The sequence below is a fragment of the Pelodiscus sinensis genome, chromosome 18, assembly GCF_052426305.1.
Source record: "Pelodiscus sinensis isolate ZL-2025 chromosome 18, ASM5242630v1, whole genome shotgun sequence".
NCBI classification, from domain to species: Eukaryota; Metazoa; Chordata; order Testudines; family Trionychidae; genus Pelodiscus; species Pelodiscus sinensis.
In genome coordinates, this window is record NC_143069.1 from 16,145,388 (window position 1) to 16,160,877 (window position 15,490).

Here is a 15,490-nt window from a genome sequence, read left to right on the forward strand (position 1 = left end):
ACGGCGCTCTGGCCCCGCCCCCGGAAAGGGCTGGTGGCCTTTGCCCTCTTCAAAATGGCTCCGGGCTTTCTGCTTTTCCGGAAAAGCGCGCCGCCAATGTAGACGCGCTTTTCCGGAAAAGCGCATCGTTATCGCGGAAACTCCGTGGCCAATGTAGACGCTCCTTTTCCGGAAAAGCTGAAAACGGAATGTATTCCGTTTTAAGCATTTCCGGAAATTCATGCCAGTGTAGACGTAGCCTAGGTGTTAGACAGAAAACAATTCTAGATAATCAGGGAGATATAGCCAGGAGATTGCTGTGTGCTTGATATTGAAATGAAGATACTTAACCACACTAATAATGTGAAGTTTTGCCACACACTTTGATCTTGTTAACTTGGCCTTTTGACTGTATAAAATCAAGGGGTTTGAACCTTGTATGGTACTCACATTTTCTGAATGCATTTTAGCAAAGCTTTGCTGAAATAAACATAGCAGTCTGCCAAATCTGTGAGTCCTGTCTGACTTTGACACTTCCCAGGGTGCCCTGGTGGCCACTCCAGCCTCAACCAAGATCACTCCTCTCCTTCCTCCCTCCCCGGAGCCTTTAGGGGTTGACTCTGGCCACAGTGTCTGTGCCAGTTCCAAGCCTGCCAGGCCAGAGCCAGCAGTCACTACCCCTGACCCAGTGGCCCCCAAACATGAGCCAGCAAAGACTGGCAGCCAGCCCTCCACCACTCGCCAGGAGCAGTCTGCCAGCTCCCAGGAGCCTGACAGGGGCTGGAGAAGGTGGGCGCCTTCCTGGTCCAGGGTGGAGATCATGGACCTTATTCAGGTTTGGGGGGATTGCCCCCAATGTCCATGATCTCTGCACTAGAGAGAGGAATGCGGCCGTCAATGGCAGGATAGCTGCCAGCGTGGCACTAAAGGCCACATGTGAACCCAGGAGCAAGTTTGCATGAAAATCAAGTTGGTCTGGAGAGCCCCCCAACCCTGAGCCTTGACCTTCCCCTCCCCTTTCTTCCCCTTGCTTCCTCCCCCCAAGTTTTCCCCCTTCCCTCTCCCCCCCCTCTCTTCTCCTCTCTCCCGCCTCCTTTCCCCAGTCTCACCAGAGTTTCATTCTCCCCCCTCTCCCCCGGGGTTTTGTTAAATAAAGATAGTTTGTGTTCATGAAAATACGTGTATTTTATTTGACATCAGGAAGGGGGCTGAGGGAGAGGTAAGTGGAAGGACGTGAGGGAGGAATGAGGCACAAGCCCCCAGTGGGGCAGACCAGAGAGGCTCTGAGGGCTCCTCAGGATGGAAGCTCTCCCACAGAGCCTCCTGGATACTGACAGCCCCCTGATGGACCTCTCAGATGGCAGCTTGCAGAAAGTTCAGACAGGTCCGCAGCAACGCGTCCACGAAAAGCACCAGAGTGCCCAGGGGCAGCTCTGGCTTCACGTTGCAGAGTGCTGTGATGTCCCGAGTGAAGGCAACCAGAGCACACAGAGACAAAATGGTTTCCTGTCCCTCATGGAGGTAGGCAAGCAAGCAGGGAAACCTGAGAACTGGCTGTCCAGGGGGGTGCCTTTAAGCACAGGCCTCAGACAGCCTCAGGCAGCAGCCACACAAAGTAACTCCTGACCTGATGCCCTGCCGGACCTGGTTCTGTCCGGCCTTAAATGCGATTCACCGTCCACTCAGTGTGGACGCGCTATTTCGAAATAGCAAAACGCTATTTCAAAATGCATTTTGTGTGTAGACGCGCTATTTCGAAATAAGATATTTTGAAATAATGCTGTAGTGTAGACATACTCTGAAAGAAGAAATCAGGCCCCTGAGTAATTGAAACAGATACTTCAAAGAGTTTAATTGGAAACATGTGCACAGTAAATACAAACACTATATTATTTACAGGGGAGGGTTATTTACAGGTGACTGTTTGTGAGACACAGCATGGCCAGCACCTGAGAAATAAACTTAAAGAGTCATCAGCATTTGTACAATGCCCCTTAATAAATATAATAATATGGGTTGGGATTAAGCTGCTGGATATGGAATGGAAAACAATCTCCAAAACAGGAAACACCACAAGATTAGGGGAACTCCTATTACCTAATATAGTGAATTATCAGAAAGTGTCAATTCAACAGGGGAAAACACTGATCCCCTTCCCATATTCAGCCATCACAGGAAGATTCTCTCCCCATTGAGAACCACAGACAATGATATCCCAGACCCCCTCAGCCTTTTACCCTCCTTTGCTAACTGTTGTCTGGTGACTCCTCATAGGCCCAGAACCCAGGAGGGCAAGAGTAAAGTGCTGAGAGAGACTAGAAACCTAACTATTCAGGAAACTTTTTCTATGAGGTGGAGGATCATAGCCTCTAAATTTGGAGGACGAATGATATCTGCTGAGTACCTTCTTTGAAGGGCAGAGTGTTCTGAACTCCCAATATCATCAGAGGGAGTTTGAGGACACTCAGCAACTTATGAGACTGGACAATACAATCACAGATAAAGGCCCTGCATATCTAAAGGAAATCACCAAAATCCACAGTTAGATGCTTAAAGGCCAATTAAAGCCACCCTTAGTGATTTCCCCCGGCATGTGTAATCCCCTAAGTAGTATAAGGGCCCTACCATCAATCAAACGTTAGCCCTGCCCCCTGATCCCGGAAGTCCCGCCCCCTGACCGCCAGAATTCCCTTCTCCCCTGTCACCAGAAGTCCGGCCACTGGATGGTAGTACATCCGGGTCAAGAGGGACAGCTGACCGGGTGTCATGTGACCCCCGTTAGGCCCGTCCCCTGTCACCGGAAGTCCTGCCATTGGGGGTAATACATCCGGGGTCAAGAGGGGCAGGTGACCGGAAGTAAGGAGTGTCATGTGACCCCTCTAAGGACTCGCCCCGCCTCCCTCAACCAATCAGGAAGGGTTTTTCCCCTGTAGGACCGCCCCGCGAACCGCTTTAACCAAGCGGGGGGGCAGTTCTGGGACCGGATGACCCGCCCCGCAGTGGGTTGTGTGACCCCTCTAAGAACTTGCCCCGCCTCCCTCCACCAATCAGGAGGGGGTTTTTCCCTGTAGGACCGCCCCGCGAACCCCTTTGACCAATCGGGGGGCAGTTTTGGGACCGGATGACCCACCCAGCAGTGGGTTGTGTGACCCCTCTAAGAACTCGCCCTGCCTCCCTCTACCAATCAGGAGGGGTTTTTTCCCTGTAGGACCGCCCCACAAATCGCTTTGACCAATCCGGGGAGTGCAGTTCCGGGACCCGTTGACCAGACCGGAGACGGGTCGTGTGACCCCTCTAAGAGCTTCCCGTGACACCCTTTGCCAATCAGAGCATAGCACTTCCCCGTAAGTTCTAGCGCCACACAAAAGAGGCCATCTTGTTCCAAGAGCGCGTGTTTCAGAGAGCGTGCAAACGCTGAGCGGAAACATGGCTTCTTTCACCAACTTTGTTTTGGTGCCGAGAAGAAAGCGCTACCTCAGCGACAGTTCCGAGGAGGAAGGAGAAGTTGAAGGGAGCCCTTTGACCCACCCGCTGATGGATACACCAATATCTGACACCGAAACCCAACCGCTCACGATGCAGCCAGACAAGCTAGATAGCCTGGAGGAAGAAGGTGCCCATGGCTCCCAGGAGTCGGACAAGACGCATGGAAAAGAAGCCAAATAGGTAAATGAAAGATCGAAGTTGGGGCATCATGGGGTTAGGAATCCGGGATTTTGTAAACTTTAAAAAAAAAATGACCAGAGCGTCTTACATTATTTCTTTCTGGCAATCTTTTGACAGCTTGACGATGCCTTTCTAGCTGACCATCAGACCCAGGACAGCATTGCATCGGACGAGGAAGACGAACCGGGCCCACCTTGTTTTTGCTCAACACCGATACAAAGCATTGAAGAGAACGCCTAGGATGACGGCCATGAAGAGTTCAGGAGGTGGCTGTGCATTGACCTAGTTGAGCCAGTGCCACATCATAAGCGTAAAAAAGTTATGCGCTCTATTGTACGCATTAGTGTTTATACCGTCCTTAGTCACTGTCTTAGGGAAAAGCTTTTTGAGGACTGTGAGGGTTGTGTCATAAATGCGCCAGCCCAGCGGTACCATGACTGTTTGACTTGGACTCCAGAGGGTATAAACTGCAAGCTCCAGGGCCTATGTGCTGAACTGTGTTTGGAAATCTTATTAAATACTGTTATTGCCGTAGGTCCGTGGTCCCCAACACGGTGCCCACGGGCGCTATGGCGCCCGCAGGGGCATTTGCATGCACCCGCCAGGTGCTCGGGGCTGACCTGGCCCTGGGCACATAGCGCGTGGCGCTTGCACGGGGGGGCGCGCCGGCCCCGGGCGCGCGGCGCTTGGCAGGGGGAGTGCCGGCCTCGGGCGCGCGGCGCTTGGCGGGGGGAGCGCCGGCCCCGGCCCCGGGCGCATGGCGCTTGCGGGGGGAGCGCCGGCCCCGGGCGCGCGGCGCTTGGCGGAGATGAGCATTACTATGGGGTTCTGGATATGAAAAAGTTGTTCGGAGCGAAAAATTATTGTGAGTTTTGCCACACAGTATACAGTCATGACCACTCTTGCAGGTATTGTTGCCGCCTCTGCTTGAGCGGAACGTGCTCAGACAGCGTGGGCGTGCCGCTGCGGTGTCCTAGCTGTATCTTGGAACAAGATGGCCTCTTTTGTGTGGCGCTAGAACTTATGGGGAAGTGCTATGCTCTGATTGACAGAGGGTGTCACGGGAAGCTCTTAGAGGGGTCACACGACCAGCTTCCGGTCTGGTCAACGGGTCCCAGAACTGCACCCCCCGAATGGTCAAAGCGATTTGTGGGGCGGTCCTACAGGGAAAAAAACCCTCCTGATTGGTAGAGGGAGGCAGGGTGAGTTCTTAGAGGGGTCACACGACCCACTTCTGGGCGGGTCATCCGTTCCCGGAACTGCCCCCCGATTGGTCAAAGCAGTTCACGAGGCGGTCCTACAGGGAAAAAACTCCTCCTGATTGGTGGAGGGAGGCGGGTTGAGTTCTTAGAGGGGTCACACGACCCACTTCTGGGCGGGTCATCCGTTCCCGGAACTGCCCCCCGATTGGTCAAAGCGGTTCGCGGGGCGTTCCTACGGGGAAAGCCCTTCCTGATTGGTAGAGGGAGGAGGGGCAAGTCCTTAGAGGGGTCACATGACACCCCTTACTTCCGGTCACCTGCCCCTCTTTACCCCGGATGTATTACCCCCAAGGGCGGGACTTCCGGTGACAGGGGACGGGCCTAACCGGGGTCACATGACATCCTTTTTTACTTCCGGTCACCTGTCCCTCTCGACCCGGATGTACTACCCTCCAGGGGCGGGACTGCCAGTGACAAGGGAGAAGGGACTTCCGGGGAGTCGGGGGGGGGGACTTCCAGGGTCAGGGGGCGGGGCTAATGTTTGATTGATGGTAGGGCCCTTATACTACTCCCCTACCCCATAGACAGCTAGCAGATATAGCGTTCAGTCTAGCTTCCCACCCAAGTATATGATGTGCAAGCTGGAAACAGAAGCAGGAGCTCTTTCTTCTATTTGTCTGTGCTTCATTCCCCGAGCACTCATCCAGGTCAGATGTCTCTTAGGACCTGAGTTGCCACCAGCTGGACAATGGGACTTGGGTCATTCTGTAGGACCTGGAGAGCTGGAATTACAGAGAATATGACTCACTTTTCATATAGTCACCTATGCCTGCAGTAGCTGGAGATTTAGTACCAGTGAGTACCAAGCTACAGAAGCTCTCTGTACAAACAAAGCTTTAGGTTCCTCCATTGGGATCCTTCCAAGCTCCAAACTGAGATGGAGGAGGGGGGAGAGGGGAGACCCTGACCCTACCAGAAACTCATCCAATTGGAAGGTGCTCCATTGACTCAATAGCTTCTGCTTTTAAGTTAGTTTACATCTCCTGACAGAAATAAATCTGATGGTGTGGAGTTTGGGGTAGCAAAAAGTGGCTCCCAGGGAGCCGATGGAGCCCAAAGAGTGGATCACACAGGTTGGGAAGAGGCATTGCCAGGGTAGCCAGGAGATGCACTGACTTATATCACACTGGCTGCAGTTTCCTCCAGGTACGTCTACACCGCAAAGTTAATTCAAAATAACAGCTGTTCTTTTGAATTAACTTTAATAGCATCTATACATGCAAACCGCTATTTCGAAATTAATTCGAAATAGCAGAGCGCTTAATTCAAATTTGGTAAACCTCATTCTACGAGGAGTAACACCAAATTTGAAATAGCTATTTCAAATTAAGTGCTGTGTAGACAATTAATTCAAAATAGGGGGCCTCCAGCCCTTCCCAGGGAGCCCTGGTGGCCACTCTGGGCACAACCAGGAAAACTTCCTCTCCTCTCCCCCTGGCCCCAGAGCCATTAAAGGGATAGACCCTGGCCCGTGCCAGATCCAAGCCTACCAGCCAAGAGCCAGCAGTGGCCACCGGGGCCCCTGAGCCAGTAGCCACAAAACGTGAGCCAGCAAGGCACTGGCAGCCAACCCTCCACTGCTCCTCAGGAGCAGTCTGCCAGCACCCAGGAGCCTGACAGGGGCTGGAGAAGGCGGGTGCCTTCCTGGTCCAGGGTGGAGATCATGGACCTTATTCAGGTTTGGGAGGGATGCCCCAGCATCCATGATCTCCGCACTAGACAGAGGAACACGGCCGTCAATGGCAGGATAGCTGCCAGCCTGGCCACCAAAGGCCACATGCGAACCCAGGAGCAGGTTTGCATGACAATCAAGTTGGTGCGGTGAGACCCCCAACCTTGGGCCCTGATCTTCCCTTCCCCCTTCTTCCCTTTGCTTCTCCCTTCCAACTTCCTCCTCCCAGGTTTCACCCTCCCCTCTCCCACCCACTCTATTCCTCTCTCCCACCTCCTTTTCCCAGTCTCCCCAGAGGTTCACCCTGTTGTTCAATAAACCCAGTTTCTATTTTTGAACATACATGTCTTTTATTTGACATCAGGAAGGGAGGCTAGGGAGGAGTAAGTAGATGGACGTGAGGGAGGAATGGGGCACGAGCCCCCGGTGGGGAGGACCGGGGTGGCTCTGAGGGCTCCTCGGGGTGGACACTCTCCTGCAGGGCCTCCTGGATCCTGACAGCCCCCCGATGGACTCCCCGGACGGTAGCCTGCAGCAAGTGCAGCTGGGCTGATGGCAACAACCCTACGAGACGCACCGGTGTGCCCAGGGGCAGCTCTGGCTCCATGTGGCCGAGTGCTGTGGTGTCCCGAGTGCAGGCACTCAGGGCACTCCAAGACAGGACTGCTTTGCTCTCCCTCATCGGGGTAGACAAGCGAGCGGGGAACCCTGAGAACTGTCTGTTCGGGGTGGGGGTAGGGTCCCGTGAAGCACGGAGCTCAGTTAGCCTGAGGCAGCAGCCCCACACACTATGTCCTAACCTGATGCCCTGCCAGCACTGGTTCCGGCCAGCCTGAACTTCGGTTCAGGGTCCACTCAGTGTGGACGCGCTATTTCAAAAGAACAAAATGCTATTTTGAAATAGGTTTTGTGTATAGATGCATAATTCGAATTAGCTTAATTCAAATTAACTATTTCGAATTAAGTTAACTTGAATTAACGCTGTAGTGTAGACGTACCTCTTTCAGAGCAGACTAAAGCTGAATCTGTCCTTTGATGTGTGGCTGATGCACTTCACACCTGTGGTATCAGTTACTGCTTGCTTGTCAGCTAAATTTCTTTATAACTCACTAATGAATAGGATTTCACCTGTATTTGTTACTTACAGGTCAACAGATGTTCCATGTCCAGCCATTTCATATTCTTGGTGTCCGTATGTTCCAGGATGATGCCTAAATAAGCAGTGTAAAATAAACATCAATAAAAAACCTTCTCTTGTTAAGTGCAAGGTGATAACATTGGCCCTTTGGCTTCTATTGTGGGTCTAAGGTGAGCTGTAGGCAAGAAAATACTAGAAAAGTTTAGCGTCCACACTGAAGAGAAAAAAATTAAGAATGTTTACATAAAACCTCATTTGCTTTAAACAATCTATGTTCCTCTTGCCACTGCTGTCAGTTAGTGGAGATATACTAGGATAGTGTATTAATCTAGTGGTGTGAACAAAGGGCTGGGGCCAGGAATAAGTGCGTACTAAGCAAGGATCTCACATGGATAAATTAATTAGGCCACAATGCTTGCCTGGCTTGCATGGGTGTGCTAAGGAAAGGATGGCACAGGGCCAAAGGGGAGGAATCTAGTGCTTCCTGGGCAAGGCAATCAGGAACCTGCAACAGCAGGCACTGTGTGGCGGTGGCCTGCCTACCTCCCAGTGATGAAGCACCAGTAAGGAACAGTGAACAACACTGAGCTTAGGTCTATAGTTTGAGTCCACACTAACTCGGACTACTAAAAATAGAGTGCAGGTCAGATGACAGAAGCAGTCGGAGGAGCTAGCCACCTTGAGAACAGACTTTTGGGTTTGGATGGGATCATCCTTGGAATAGTTAACCCCTCCTGCTACTCCTGCCACAGCTACTCTATTTTTAGCACACTAGTTTGATCGGAGAATAAACATACCCTACGTGACAGTGTGCCAGCCTCTGCTACTAAATGACTGCGCCATCTCAAAGCATTCTATTGCAAATTACAAATTCCTCCTAACACCACACTGGAGAAGTAGGAGAACATTAACATCTCCATTTATGCATGAGAAGTCACAGCACGGAGAGATTAATAGTAGCTCAGTGCTGCACACAGGGACTTTTTCTGTCTACCTCAAAGGGAATACCAAAAGGGACACGGCACACTTTCTCTCACCAGCTAACTTGGCTGCAACTGCCCGGATCTCTTCCCAGCTGCTGCAGAAGTATGTGATGGTGCTTTTGTAAAAGTTCTCCAGTAGCTCAGCCTTCTCTTTGGCCTAGAGAAAATCAGGGACACATGAGCTCTCTCTGGCTAGAAATGCCCTTTGACTGCCAACACATGCCTTTACAAACCACAAGTAAACAGTCTGTGTTCCTCTTGCCACTGCTGTCAGTTATTGGACTCACTCAGACTTTTTTTTTAATTTAAACAAGTAAATAAAAGAAAGGACAGGAGGCTGTGTAGAAGTGGGGAAAGTGGGAATCTATGGCAGATTTACATTCCTCTCACCCTCAGTCCTGTATCCCACTCTAATAGGGTACGTCTACACTACAACGTTAATTCGAACTAAGCTAATTAAAACTAACGGATCTAGACTAAAAAACTAGCTCGAATTAGCGTTTTACTAATTCGAACTAGCATGTCCACATTAAGTGGACCCTGAACCGGGCTTAAGGATGGCCGGAAGCAGTGCCGGCAGGACATCAGAGGAGGACTAAGAGCGTGGAGATGCTGTCTCAGGCTAGCCGAGGGCTGTGCTTAAAGGGTCCCAACCCCCACGCCGGACAGACAGTTCTCAGGGGTGCCCCGCTTGCAAAGCAGTCTTGGCTTGGAGTGCCCGGAGTGCCCACACTGGGCACATCACAGCACTTGGCCATCAGACCGGCTGCACTTGCCGCAGCCTGCCATCTGGGGAGATGGGGCAATTGGGGGGCTGCAGGAGAGCTTCCACCACAAAAGCCCGCAGAGCCAGCCCAGTCCTCCCCATCGGGGGCGCGTACCCCATTCCGCCCTCAACTCCTTCCACTTACCCTTCCCTAGCCCCTCTTCTTGATGTACAAAATAAAGGACAATTGTGTTCAAAAATGGAATCTGTCTTTATTGAACAAAACTGGGGGAGACTGGGAAAAGGGGGTGGGAGAGGGGAAGAGAGAGGGTGGCAGAGGGGAGGGCAACTAAAATGATCAGGGGTTGGGAACAGGTCTCATATGAAGAGAGGCTAAAGAGACTGGGACTTTTCAGCTTAGAAAAGAGGAGACGGAGGGGGGACAGGATAGAGGTCTCTAAAACCAGGAGTTGGGTGGAGAGGGTGCATACAGAAAAGTTCTTCATTAGTTCCCATAAAGAAGGACTAGAGGACACCAAAGGAAAGGAATGGGTAACAGGCTTCAAACTAGTAACAGAAAGTTGTTCTTCACAAAGCACAGAGTCAACCTGTGGAACTCCTTGCTGCAGGAGGCTGTGAAGGCTACAACTAGAACAGAGTTTAAAGGGAAGTGAGATCAAGCCATGGAGGTTGGGTCCATGGAGTGGTATTAGCCAGGGGGTAGGAGTGGTGTCCCTGCCCAAAGTTTGTGGAAGGCTGGAGAGGGATGGCACGAGACAAATGGCTTGGTCACTGGCTTCGGTCCATCCCCTCCAGGGTCCCTAGGGTTGGCCGCTGTCGGCAGACAGGCTACTGGGATAGATGAACCTTTGTTCTGACCCAGGATGGCCATTGTAAGCTCAGGGCTCAGGGTCGGGGGTCTCAGTGGACCACCTTGATTTTCATGCACTCCTGCTCCTGGGTGGCCAGGCTGGCAGCTCTCCTGCCCTAGCCGGCCACCTTCCTGTGCCTAGTGCGGAGATCGTGGACGAGGTCCACGATGTCCGCACTAGCCCAGGAGGGAGCCCGCCTTTTGCGGTCCCGGGCAAGCTCCCAGGACCCGCCAGCCTGGTCCCGGGAAGAGGGGGAGGGCTGGGGGGCATCGGGTGGGTGGCTCGATCCGCACCAGGTGCAGGGTCTGCCTGCTGGGTGCTGGCAGGCTTGCACCTGGCATGGGCACCGTAGCCATCCCGTGCCCCTTTAAGGGGTCCGGGGCTGGGAGGGGGGCATACGAGTTTCCCTGGTGTTGGCCGGAGTGGCCACCAGGGAAACCTGGGGGGGGCTAGCCTCCCACTAGTTTGCATTAAGGGGCTACACAGCCCTTAATTCGAACTAGTAAGTTTGAACTAGGCTTAATCCTCGTGGAATGAGGATTACCTAGTTCGAACTAAGCGCTCCGTTAGTTCGAATTAAATTCAAACTAACGGAGCGCTAGTGTAGCGCCTATGAAAGTTAGTTCGAACTAACGTCCGTTAGTTCAAACTAACTTTGTAGCGTAGACATACCCATAGATACTTCCATTGCCCATCACACATTCCCCCTGCTTCTACACCACAAGCCTATGCTGTCAATAATCTCATATAATTCTATAGGTCACTCACAAGGTGTCTGCAGATATCCATCTGGAGCTCCTCAGGGTTCAGCTCGGTTCTCCAACTAAGATGCTCATTAAGTATAGTTTGGAGCCTCTTCAGTCCCAAAAATGGGGCACAGAGATGAAATGTAGCTCTGCACTCCTGAAAAAGAGGGTTGCACCATTGAATTGTTCCATAACACGTATTGTGCTCATTCAAATGGAACTCATGTCCTTGACTGCTCATCTACCCCAAGAATAAAAGGGATTCCCCTGAAGTAATAGACAGAAAATATGCCAGCATGACTTTAATAGGGGGAAAGGGATTCTACTTCTGGAGTATTGCATCCAATTCTGGGCACCCCATTACTTAAAAAATGTTGATACATTGGAGAAAGTCCAACGGAGGGCAACAAAAATGATTAGGAGGCTGGAACACATGATTTACAAGGAGAGGCTGAGGGATTTGGGATTATTTAGTCTTCAGAAGAGAAGAGTGAGGGGAGCTTTGATAGAAGGCTTTAACTACCTGAAGGGGGATTTCAAAGAGGATGGAGAGAGGCTGTTCTCAGTGGTACTAGATGACTGAATGAGGAGCAATGGTCTCAAGTTACAGTGGGGGAGGTCTAGGTTGGATAGTCGGAAAAACTATTTTACTAGGAAGGTGGTGAAGCACTGGAATGGGTTACCTAGGGAGGCAACGGAACCTCTAAATCTAGAGTTTTCAAGTCCTAGCTTGACAAAGCCCTGGCTGGGATTGTTTAGTTGAGGCTGGTCCTGTTTTGGGCAGGAGGTTGGACTCAGTGACCTCCTGAGGTCTCCTCCAAACCTATGGTTCTATGATTTTATAATACTGAAAACTGGAGATAGCAGCAATGTTTTTTCAGAACGGATGTAGCTATGAAAGCTGCTTCACTAGGCATAGCTGTGGTCTTTCCTCTGTTGTGGGGAGGCAGGAACGTGGGGTGCAGAGATAGGCAGGAATGAACTCTTGGGATCAGACCCATGACCTATCCTGAACTCCAGTGAGACAACCCTGGCTGCTAAGGACCAGCCTGTCTGGGATTAACTCAAAAGGAGGGCAATGAACTGAGGGAAGAATTTAGGTCTCCACTGCGGGAAGGAATAGCAGAGCTCCCCTGGCATCAGGAGGAAGATTCTTTTTGCTTAGTAATTAAGTCACTGTCATTCTTACCATTGAAACCTCAGGGCTTGGATCTTGCAGGTGCAGCAGAAGCGTGACCCAGCTCTGTCTAACCTGCTTGGCAAAATAGTCCTTCCATTTTCTCTTTGCAGAGCCGGCCAGGATACCAAACAGGACAAAGGCCAATGCACGAAGAGTGTTGTCCTCCTATAGCCAAGAAAGCCACACAGGTTGGTAACGAAGAAATAACCACATCATGTATCTAGCACAGCTGTCTCTTCTACATTAGGGTAGAGTGATTCCAACGACAGAAGTTTAAAAGAACTGGAATTAATCAAGTTTGGGCCAAATGTGTTGATTCATCAAAATACTTTGAAGACAGTTCAATTTTGACAAAATTCTTCCAGAAGCCAAGTAGGGGTACTTGGTCAGCTTCTTGGTGACCCATCTAGCAGGCTGACTGGGATCTTGGGCTTCCTGGCCCTCACCTTCAGAACAGCCTGTCTGGCAGGCTGACAAGGAGCCAGGAAATGTGCACCCTGGCACCTCTAATTCCCAGTGTTTCCAGGTTCCCTGTCTCCAGCATAGTCTGCCAGTAGACTGCCCTCAGGCAAGGCTCCCAGTAGAGCTGGGTTGAGAATAGTATTACTGTTTCACAAAGAGTTTTGAAATTTGGGCTGGGGGGTGTGTCCCCCAAATAGGAACAAAACCAAAATTTGAAATCTCAAACTTCTCTGCAAAATGGAATAATTTCAACCATCTGACATAAAAATCGTATGGAGCAGGCCCAAAACAGTCTATTACACCCTGTATGCCCATTTTCCTTGTTATGCAGCTACCTAATCTAGTATTCATACTTCCTTTGCCATTCTCATTGGAAATAAAGATGAACAGAAGGGTGAGACTGAAGGAGCAGGGATGGCATCCTCATTTTCTTAATTCTCTGCTCCTCCATAAAACACATCTCTTCCCTAAGGCCTAAAATCACTTCATTCTGACATGAACAATGCCCAGTGAGGACACATCATGCATTGTAAATGGAGCCTCATCAATGTCAGCTGAACTGGGGTTGAAGGCTTCTGTTCACGTACATTATCGAAGTACTTCCGGATCTGTGTGGTGAGGTCTCTGAAGGAAGAACCTATGTCCTTCCCTTTCAGCTCCTTAAGGACTTTGGCCAGTGCCTTCATGCTTTCGACGACTTCAGAACTGAAAGTGTCTTCTAAAGTCCTGATCAGTGCCTCCAGAAGAAACTTCTTGTACTTTTTCACCTGTTCAGACGTATGACATTAAAAAACACTTTCCACTAACCACATTTCTAATATGTTTTTTTTAGCAATTATGAAGCAGTGGGAATTTCATCTGCCCCCCTAGTGACCTATAGCTATATTTTACATCAGGTACTAGCTACAATAAGCCAAACTCTGTGCCATATTACGCCTATGTAATCCTATTAGATTTCTAATTACTTAGATTTGAAGGCCAAAAGGGACCATTGTGATCATTCAGTCTGACCTCCTTCACAACACAGAACCTCCCCAAAATAATGTCTGTTTGACTAGAGCACCTCTTTTAGAAAAACAGCCCATCTTGTTTTTAAAGTTGCTACTGATAGAGACCCCACCACAACCCTTGGTAAATGGTTCCAATGATTAAAATTACCATTAAAATGTATGCCTTACTAGCAGTCTGAATTAGTTTAGCTTCATTCCCCGCCCCCCCCCCCCCATTGAATCTAAAGGCACATTTTCTAGCCCTTTGAAAATTCTTGTGACTCTTCTCCAATTTATCAGCATCCTTCTTGAATTGCAGGCATGATCCTGACATAGTATTCTAGCAGTTCTCACACCAGTGCCATAAGCAGAGGTAAAATAACTTCTTTATTCTTATTCAGAATCCCTCTGTCTATGCCTCCGAGGATCACCTCAGCTCTTTTGGTCACAGCTTTGTACTGGGCGCTTACGTTCAGCTGATTATCTATCATGATTTGAGTTTTTTAGTGTCTCTGTTTCCTGGAATAGAATCTCTCATCTTGGAAATAAAGCCTACACTCTTCATTCCTGGGAGTATACATTTACATATGATCATATTAAGTCCATATTGTTTCCTTATGCCCAGCTTACCAAGGGAACAAACCTGCTGTGTATTGACTGCAAAGAGGTTACAGGGGTATGAGAGAGCAGAAGTTGGCCTAGTGCATTGTGCATGGCCTCTGTAAATCCTGAGCAATTGTTTCCTTTAGTTTCTCTAGTTATGCTGCATTGTATTCAGTATTCTATCTTACCTTCTCAGGTGCCCCATAGACTAAATTGCCTAGGCCTCTTACAGCCATTTGACGGACAATGCTGTTATTGTCCCGTGACCTTTCTTCTAATATATGTAAGGCAGACTTAAGGGTCTTCTTCTCCCTGAGTATGGGATCAGTCATTAGCTGAAATAAAATCAACATGTCCATTAGCTCTAATCTGTTCATTAAGATAGCGAATATAATTTGAGGAGACACGTAATACACTGTAATTTATTATTCTATATGAATGAGTACTGTGTTAAAAACATGGATTTTTTCCTTTTAGGCACTATAATGGGGGATTGCTCATCCCTTGAAAGCCTCTCAGTGACTGCATTTGATACCACAGTCCTTTTCTCGCCCAGGTGCATCCTGCCAGTCGATCTTAGTGAGTCTTCCATGGCTCAGCCCTCTGGCCAAGTCCCAAAGTCCAAACAAATGCCTTTTAGGTCCTGTTGCCCTCACTAGGGTCTTCAGCCCCAACTCTGGACCCTTTATATTCTGTTCTTTGTTCAACCTCTCCATAAGCCTTGTCCCCTTCATCGGGTTTATGCCACTGGGGAACCTGGGCCTGCCCACTACTCTTGGTTCCAACCTAGAAATAGCAGCGAGTCATTGCTTCATTTCAGTTTATTGCTACTTTTTCCTTGGGTTCTTCCTATGGGGCCACTTTCAGTTTCTCCCTCGAATTATATGTTGAAGGCTCGTAAGGACTCTCTCTCTGCAAATTCAGCTTCAGAAAATGCTGCCTGAAATAAACCCCTGTGAATTGGTTTGGCCAGAGAATAGCATCCTTTCTTGGCCCTCCACTTCCTGAAAGGAACTGACCTAATAAAGCCCTGTAGCTCCATATATCTGAGCCAGCTGGGCTCTGATTGGCAGCTTTCATGAGGCCTCTCTAGGCAGACCTTGAAAACCCACGTTTGTGACTCCTTTCCTAGGTGGGGTGTAGAAAGATTTGGGGGCACAAACAGATTCCTAGAACCACCAGATGAGCCTCTAAAATAGCGACTTAGCGTAAATGTGAAATATGACACAGAC